Consider the following 9,580-nt stretch of genomic DNA (forward strand, 5'->3'; position numbering starts at 1 on the left):
GAATAGAATCAATCTTTTATTTGCTTCAAGATCCAACTTTTAAGAATGTGTATTATCGTTTCTTTCTGTCATAATTCGACCGCCACACCGAAAAACTTTCTCTATAAATATTTTCATACTTTGTAATCGCCTTTCTCCGGAGCTTGATACCTTTTAAAAAAAGCATATGCTTCTAAGAACTGACTGACTTTTACAAGCGAATGAACGAAAGTTACAACCTCGACCGAATGTTTCTTTACACTGTTTTTGCACATCAAATAACGCTGGCTCATCTCATTGACTAATGAAAATTCCTTTTGTTATAACAATCGCATGATTGCCATTTAACATGAATTCTGTATTCTTTAAATAATTCATGCTTAGTTATCACATTACCATCGTTAGTCATGAATGAAACGAACTCTCCATTATCGAGGATGAATTTAATAAATTTCTACGTTTGTTTTATTCATTATTAAAATTTAAAACAGAACTAAAGATAGATTTTATATTCACGTTCCAATTTTAGTCATTGTTATTACCGTCACAGTTTCCTCGAGACGTCCGTTCCTCTTGAATTCGTCGGAACAATGTTTTACATACCCGGTTCCACCGGTGGCGGCCTGCAGAAGAGAAGTCGGGGAGGCCGCAGTCCACGGATTCCCGGTTGCACTCTAGACGTCGAGCGCCGGACCACACGAGCGTGTTTGGGTTCCAGAGCACGAAATCGAGAGTGGTCGGTGATCCGGTGGCGTACGCTGGAACGCCAGCAGGAATTTCAAGAAGCCGCGTATTACACTCATGAACAGTAAGACGAAAACCAAGAAATCAAAGACCCTACAGATACTCGTGCAAACACGTCACGTTCCATTTCTTTCCTATCGAATCCTTTCCACTAGTTTTGTAATAAAATAAACAGAAAAACAAAGTACAAACATTTGTTGCAATCCGATTTATATTTGTGTTTTCCATCCTAAGTTTATTGAACTCCCAAGCATATTCCGGACGTTATTCACATGAATTATATAAAAAGGAACAATCTCTCGTGCATGAAAATCAGACTGCAACGGTGAATAATACAGGGCTTATTAACTGAAGTGGAAGTATTTGTGGAAGAAAGGAAAGGCTAAACGACAAAGGTGATTCGCGTGGAGGTGACAGGGAATGACATAGCTGGACCCACCGCGTTTATGATACGCGCAACTGCAAATTGTGCACGCCATTTCACCCGAACCCGAGTGGTCCAAACATTTTATGATCTCGTGCTCGCCATATTTGCGTTGAATAGGCCGATAAATACACGGTCCACGAGACAATAGACTTATAGTTATTGTCACCCGCGTACACGCAACTCGTTTCCCTCTTACTTGACGGAGAGAGGAACAGAGAGAGGGAGAACGACTGGTTCTCTCTAGACTAGGTGAGCACCGGTACATTGTGGCCCACGAGCTTTTAATTTAGTGCTCGAATTTGTATTTGGAAAAAAGTCACGCCGCGCCGCGGTGTGGTGGTGAAGGCGGCCTCGTTACTTTACTCCGGAACCGGCAGGTTTCGTTTCGAATGGAAATCGTAAACGATCGCGATCAATAGGTCCGCGCGGTGACCTGGTTCCCGCGGACAGCCGCGTGTAATCATAAAACTTTTTCCCTTTTTCTTTTCTTTCCTTCCTGAAACTCGCGTGCCCGCGCGGTGATTAATCGTATCGGCGGACTAGATAACGCGAAATTAAGCGAGCGCGGATTGCGCCGGTATCTGGTAAAGTCTGAAATTTTTCTCTCGTTTGCGGACGGAGCTAAAATTTTATTCAGTCGGCACGGTCAATCGCGTGGAAATGCAACGGCCACGCGTATAATCCCATGGTTTCAACACACCCGTTGTCCCGTGCGAGTTAACTCGTGATTGACAGAGAATATTGGCGCCACGGGATTTCCAATTACTTCGAGAAGTATTAAAACCTTTGCTCGAAACAATCGGGCATATCTCATTCCTCGCTCGTACGCAAGTCTCACGCAGAACATAATAAACTTTTTTTTTTCAGATACATTTATCAAATTAACGAGGGAGGAAAATGAAAGTTAAGATGAAAAATGTTGCTTTCGCTACTTCATTTATATGTAAATTGAATTTCTATAATTAACTAGCATGATCTAGTTTTGATGCAATCCACTTAGCCTGGAGAAATCTCACCTCCCCACCTCTTTTCCTAAAACGGAGACGTACGTACGTTGGTTATCGACAGTCTCTGAGCAACGAACCTTATAATTAACTCGACTGGGCGAACCAACACCCATATTTTTACGTCTCTGTCTCTGAGAATCGTGGCTGATCGGCTTTGATGAGCAACCCATTTGATAAGATCGCCACGAGCACGATGCATTCGGTTTGTCGGATATCTAGATTCTGTTCAAGACGATTTCGTCCGGCTTCGAAGGTCCACGAGTGAACCATATAAGGTCATTTGTACGTGCGACAGGACGACGGTAGCCTGATGGCGTCACACCAGACTTGGTGGGCTTGTCCTCCTCGCGATCACTCTGATTTATGCACCTGTTTATATATGATGCACAGTTTCGATTATTTTAGTATACTTCGCTCGTATTGAATCAAAATATTTGAAAATATTGGTCATATTACTCTGCAGATTAAAAAGAATTAGTATTTGCAATTATCCAGTTAAATTGAATTGTAATATAATTATTTTATATTACGAACTTTAAGTGACCAAAATAACAATCTTGAAATTAAGCAATCAAAATTTCAGCTATTCACACAATCGAAGATATGTGGGTCAGGATTTAATAGATCAGATATGAATTACTCGTCTGGCCCACCCATGGACTAGTTTCTTTCCCAACTTTAGAAACAGCGTAAGCCGTCTGAATGTTCTTCGTAGGTCCTATCGGTAGTTAAGACTTGTTATTACGTTGTCAAAAATACATTCTCTACTGCAATCGATGCATTCTGTTCTTGAACTTCTGTTGAGGCGAAATCGACGATGACAGCTGGTACTCTTAATGACCATAGAATACATAATTGCTCGCAAGAAACCGCGATGCTTTCGACACGAGATTTTATGGTGGTCACTTTCAACCGACGATGAAATAGCAAATTCACTCTGTCATTAATTTTTTATTAGTAGGAAAAAAAAGAAGGAAATGCTAATACCGCACGGAGCAGCTTTTACCGGTAAACGTTGAATCGGAGAAGACGGAGTAGAGCCGGATCGAAGATGCATCGCCGCGGGAATTTATGCCAATTTGTTTGGACTCGTCGCACGAGAGAAGGCAGTCACGGTTACACGCTTGGCTCTCGAGGCTCGCTTTTGATTTGTGTCCTCGTTATACGCGCGGCATGCGTGGCTCGGATCGCCTAATTTCGTATTCCCGGGCCACGAGTGCGTAATTCCACCCTAACGAATCTTGCGGTCCGGAGAAGAGGAACAAAGAAGGAACGAGCTGTGTAGGTTGCATCGACAACAACGGTATCGACGAACCGGTAGAGTCCTTTTGCCAACCAGTGCAACAGCACCAACCGCAGCAGAGGAAGAAGGAGAAGGAGCACGTAACAAGAAGCGAAGCAGCGAAAGAAGAAAACGAGGAGAAAGAAGAATTAAGAAAAAGTCGATGCAAAAAGAGGCGAGGGTGGAGGCGGCGGAGGAGGAGGCAAAAAGGAGCTTCCTGTTCGGGGGCTCGTTAAATCCCGTCCTGGGCATCCAGTGAGGCGAGCGTTAACTCTGGCCCAATTAGCATACACAACGCAGGCTACATCGCGGAATACACCTGCTTCTTGCTTCTCCTCTGCTCTCTTCTCCGTCTTTCGCGCGTCCATCGACCGTTCCCGCTCGCTCGCTCCGTCCCGCTCAGACTCTCGCAGGTTGCTCGCTCTCGGCGCAGGTGCCCCACCTGTTTCGTCTTCTGGCGCGTATACGAGCCGCGACGGCCCGCCGATTTACGTCGTTTGACGAACAGAAAGACCACCGCCGTCCGCGTACATGCCTCGCTCGGCTCTTACAGCCTGTCATCATTATATGCAGATATCAAGAACGCTCTGAAAAAGTTTATGAAGTTGTTGGCGCGCGCTCTCGCAGCTGAATGATCAAACGGGGCGAAGGCGAAGGAGAGACGCGAGGAGAGGCTCGGGGACGCGAAAGAACTGGCTCGAGGAACGCGTTCCTCGTGCTTCGGCGTCGTCAAGACGACGCATCGCGTTGCACCGCGTGGCCGCTGCTGTTGGACCGTTCCCTCTTGTATAAAGTTATCCACCGCAGCTGAATATTACCGGCTGAAAAAGGAATACAACCTCGAGTGGCCTGAGTTGCAGGTGAATGCGAAGGTCGATCGCGTATATAGGCCGAGTTAAATTGGAGCACCGGAGAAGCCAGATTGCAGGTTACCGTGCTTACAGCAGGTGCTTCAGCTGCGTACCATGGTGCTGACAGGATCCACGGTTTATGTAATTGCCCGGAGAAAATCTTACCCGGTGAAAGAGTTACGTCGCATAATTTCTCAAGTGATTCCGCGTTACCTAACGATTAAGAGAATAAGGAACGATTTTCTAACAGAATTTCCCAAGCATTTCGAGGGGCTGGAACGCCTGTGATGGAAAGAAGAAAGAAGAGAGGAGGCTGTGAGTGCGGCAGAGTTGAACTCGCTTGACCCCGCTGTGTTCACCCACACCGACGGTGCCCCAGGCTTCGTGTCGACTTCTTCTCCGCTCGTCCCTGTTCCTTCTTTCTTCCTTACTTTATTCTTTTCTTTCCTTCTCTTTCCTCTTCCTACTCCTGGTAGGCCGTATAGGCCAGAGTACCTTTTTCTCGGCCGCGGTTTCAGACATGATGCTTCATTTGCTCGCTTTTCATCCGCCTCTAATTCTTCGTTCCTCTTCCTTTATTTTTCCCTTTGCCTCTTTCGGTCACTACGAGCTCTACAGGTGTCTGCCGCGCCTACTGACTGAGGAGGGAACGGGAATGGCGGGAAGGAGAGAAAGATGGAAAGGGCTCGAAGAGTTCGACACTGGGACGACGCCGCCGCCGCTCTGCGTCGGGACGGTGGACACGAGGGCGGACGAAAAAACGGCGAAATAGAAGCGAAGAACCGGACTCTGCCCACAAAGGGACCTAATAATGAATCATAATGAGCGCGCGACCACAGGTTTTGCACAGACGCGACGCGACGCAACGGCGAGGGGCGTCTCACTTTCATATGCAAAGCGTGTAGAGGTGAGGCGCGCGTCGGCTTTTAAGCTCATTACGATGAAAAAAACTCAAGACGCGAATTTTAGTCACGGACCCGGCTGTCGGTAACGGTTGAAGTTTTGTTTAAAAGTTGATTACGTGTAGGTGTTGAATACACCGCAAATTCAATTATATTATAGCTACAAACCTTAGGTTTGACCAAATGGATTTAATAGATACATACTCTGTGACTTATTTTATTATTTATCTAACTTAAGTTAGCGTATTTATATTTTCAACTTTAATTACATGTCTAATTATAATGAACAAGAAAAGTCATAATAATTAAGAAACATCTTGAATCAGAAACAGTTATACTGGAATCGAGTTGAATTAACATTCGAAGCACATTGCATGTAACAAATTACATTACAAGATATCAATCCACCTGCCGGAGTGCTTGATAAGAAAAATCCTGTCTCGGTCTATGTCGATAGCATCGAAAAATCGGGACAGAAGCGATTTCCTAGATCCCGGTATTCACGTAGGGCCGAATCAGATAAGATCGACGAATTTATTCAACGTTTCCACGGTCGAGTTCTCCCGCTGAATCGAAGAGGAAGATACACATGGCAGATTACATTCCGACCGGTGTAATGAGCGGATTTAAAATCATCGTGTATCGTTTACGCGGCGGCGGCGTGGCGTGTTTCGTCGTGACCTGACCTCCGACGCGAGTCCATCCGATCCGCGTCCGGGAGACTGGCTGTCGAGATCGTTTCGGTTATTTCTCGTAACGATAATGCCGATGATGCATGGTTTAATACACGCTATGGCCGATTATCGATTAGCCACGCGCCTTAATCCCGCCCTCGGACCGATCCATAAGAAACAATTCGGCTGTGTGTCCATAAAAATTACAAAAGGAGAGGAATGAGCCAAAGAGGAAGTGATGAAAAATTATGAGGGAGAATGGATGGGAAAAATATGGAAGATAAAACGAGCCAAGGAAGAAGAAGAATTATAAATATATTCATAAATATGAGTAAAAATGTTTAAGGCTAAAAGTTATAGAGATAAAATAAAATCAATACAAATAAAAAGAAGAGGAAGCTAGTTTCATAAAGGTAACGTTGATGATGTTCGACAGTTAGTTGCACCTGTACGCAAAATTTTTGTATCAGTCTTAAATCCCTTTGCTTCGCCCATTACTGATATGAAAACGTTCAAGACAGTTCAGTGTCAGAACGGCAAGGTATTTTTCCTGGGAGCTGTGTAAAAAGAGACGTTACTTAAAGAAGATTTATACAGTGCGTCTCGTTCGGTAAGAATCGTTTATCTAAGTGTCTTCGAGAATCGAAAACATCTGCCACCCCTATACTCGAGTGACGCGATCATGCGCGAGATTGTCGCAGTGTGTGCACAGGTGATGGACATACAGGTGACAACGAGGTACATATTTCATTCAAGAGAGTTGACTGATACGAAATGATAATAAAAACTATGGAAATAAGAATGCAAGCAATGAGCAAGATTTAAGTTTACGTACACGTAGCATATGAATTGGATGAGAAACTTTCGTAACGTTTCAGTTATACCACGACCCGGAGACCTGGCCAAATTTATTACTCGCGTTAAAAAGAATGTAGGTCGCGGAAAATTGTCAAACGCATACGGGTCGTTGATGGACAAATTATGCAAGCGGTCGACGGTTGTCGACGAGCGAAAATATCGGTTAAAAAGAACAGGCATAAAAACGGTAGCAGACAAGTTGGAATAAACCTCGAAAATCGCGTGGTCGTTCGCTTTCTCCGGCGTGGCCTGGCGCAAAGCTGGTAATTGGGCTCAAGCCACGACGAACGACGACCCGACGCGACGTTTTGTGGTGGCCGTGTTGGCCTGGCACGCCGCGCCGTGCCAAACTCTACCTTGGGGCCACACTTAGCACCTTATCCACTTAGCTGCTTCTCACGGGCTGTTCCTCCTCATCTTCTCGCGCTTCTCCACGGCGTGTCTCGTTTTATAAGGATTTTTGCTCCAGGGGACGTGACAGTGTCATGCTCGGACGAGAACCGTCTAAAGGGGAGAGGACAGGAGAAAGGAACGGGCAACGGCGAGAGAAAACAAGGGATACTAGGTATCCACGAGAATAGCGAGAGCGAGAGAAGAAGATTCGACGAGAGCGAGAGATTCGTGATTGCCGCGTGCTCTCTCGAGCGTCTCGAGCAAAACCGCGGAAACAAAAAGGCCGACAAAAATTTCTCAAATTAATTTTGCTATCCACTTTACCTCGCTTACTTACCTCCAGTGTCATGACAGTGGCGCTTCGGTTTTTTTTTTTTTATGTACCCCCATCCTTCTACTCACCGTCTTTTCCAGCGCATTGCCGGACATGGAACGAAGGTAGAAATCATTTCCGAATCACTGTCGAGCGATCGCCTCTGGGACACTCTGTGTAATTTTATTTCACGTTTTAAGCACCATGCACACCGAGCGTTATTTAATTTTACCAGCCAGACCCTCGTCTACCAGCCGCCAAAATAAAGAAACCGAACGGAGAAAGCGCAACGGAATCGAGCGTTGCTAACGAGTTGCGAGGTAGTCTCCGCTCGTGCGCTCCGTCTTGGAGCGTGCACGTGCATACACGGGAATCCATTAACCCTGCGAATCCCGCGGGAATAAATTTCCATAATATTTGGCAGGTTGACACGCCTCGCGAGACGAACTGACCCCGCTCCGGGCAACGCAATCTTTCTTTCCCCTGCGCGAGGCCCACGTATTGGACATTCACGATCCTGTTACCTCGATCGTTATCGAAATCGCGGCATCTCTTCCAACGAATGTCCAAAATCCTTCGTTATTCCACGTACAAGCGCGAGTTACAGTTATAGAATCCAACATCCAATTCCAGAGGGTACTTCAAAGACCGCATAGAGAGTGAGGATATGATTACACCAGGGCCAGATATTCATAATCGTGTTTCCAGCTAGCGAGGGAAGGAGCGAGATCGGCCACGAGGTGAATTAATAAGCAGAAAAGAGGGCCGCGAGCGGCGTTTGACCGGCGTACCCCTAATTATCCGTACGGCTCGGTCGCACGCCGTGCCGCATCGGCTTTTAATGCGCGTTTCGTGGGCACACAAAGCGTGTACACGAGCGTGTTGGAGCTGGCGAGCGCGCGCGTGGGCCGGAGGATGCGGCATGGCGCGCCGGGTATACGATTCAACGGGCACAAGGGCTCTGGTCCCTTGTGTTCAGATGTTAATAATGTTAATGGGCCAGAGGTTAAGCTTATCTGTCATACAGGACCTCAATAGAGAGACGAGCCGCGAGAGACGAGTCAGTTCGCTTCTCTTCTTCGTTCGCGGCCGCAACGAACAACAGGCTGTACTGCCGGAACGCTGCGCCGCCGCACCGATCTAAAACACCCGGTGGATGACATTAATCTTGGCAGAGCATTTGCGTGAACCCCGAGCACATTAAGTGGACACGAGTTTTGTGTTGGGGGTGAGTTTTTATACAGTCAGGCTATGAGATTAATAAGTGTGGTTTTTCTTAACGGTCCACTCAAATCATGATGCGTGGTTCTGCATTGGTCTACAGAGTCCTCGATGATTTATTAATTTTTAATTATGAGACAAATGATAATAAAGATTATATTAAATTTCGAAAGGTGAAGGTTTTGTGATGAATAATGAGAAATAATAATCTTTTTATTCAAAATGCATATTTGAATTTACATTCTTACGCAATGTTTTAGGTGTTTGACAGTACATTAGGTTTTTGAATGATTATATTAATTGCGATAAATCGGTACTGTTAAAAATCCCGTAGTATCCGGAATTCGCCGCGGCACGGATCGTTTACAGGTTAGCGAAAATATCGATGTTTTCTCATTAGCCTGCGGCGGGTGGGCATCGGTCGATCGTCGAGTTCTGGCGATTGGGCGATGGGGCTCTTTGATCGTGCGTATACCTCTCCCGACTCTCGGAGCCCGCAGGCGTCGTCGCAACCTCTGGGACCTTGCGGTCCCATCAACGATCAAGGCAACGAAAGGGTTGCACGACCCGTTCGAATCGTTCGAGACCGTTCCCTCGCGAGACCGAGACGTCCCGATTCACCCAGAATTCCCGACGATTGAAAAATCGTGCTTACGACCTTGCCTCGTGGCCGAGCGTGAATCGCGTCGCCGCAGACAAATCGCCGACGACTCCTTTCAGCAGCCCCGAGTGCCGAGCAGCGTGGCACAAAGCTGAAGATGTATCAGTCTTTGCGCTCCAACGAGATTGCCTAATAGTGGTCATTATTTATCTGCGGCCGGCATTAATGTCATACCGAATCGGCGCGATTGTGCCTGTGCAAAGATGATTGCGTATGAGATGTGTCCTCGACAATCGCGAATAAGAATCTTAATTTTTAGCTAATATTC

This window comes from Ceratina calcarata, unplaced genomic scaffold (assembly GCF_001652005.2).
Source record: "Ceratina calcarata isolate Rehan_Ccalc_2016 unplaced genomic scaffold, ASM165200v1 scaffold124, whole genome shotgun sequence".
NCBI classification, from domain to species: Eukaryota; Metazoa; Arthropoda; class Insecta; order Hymenoptera; family Apidae; genus Ceratina; species Ceratina calcarata.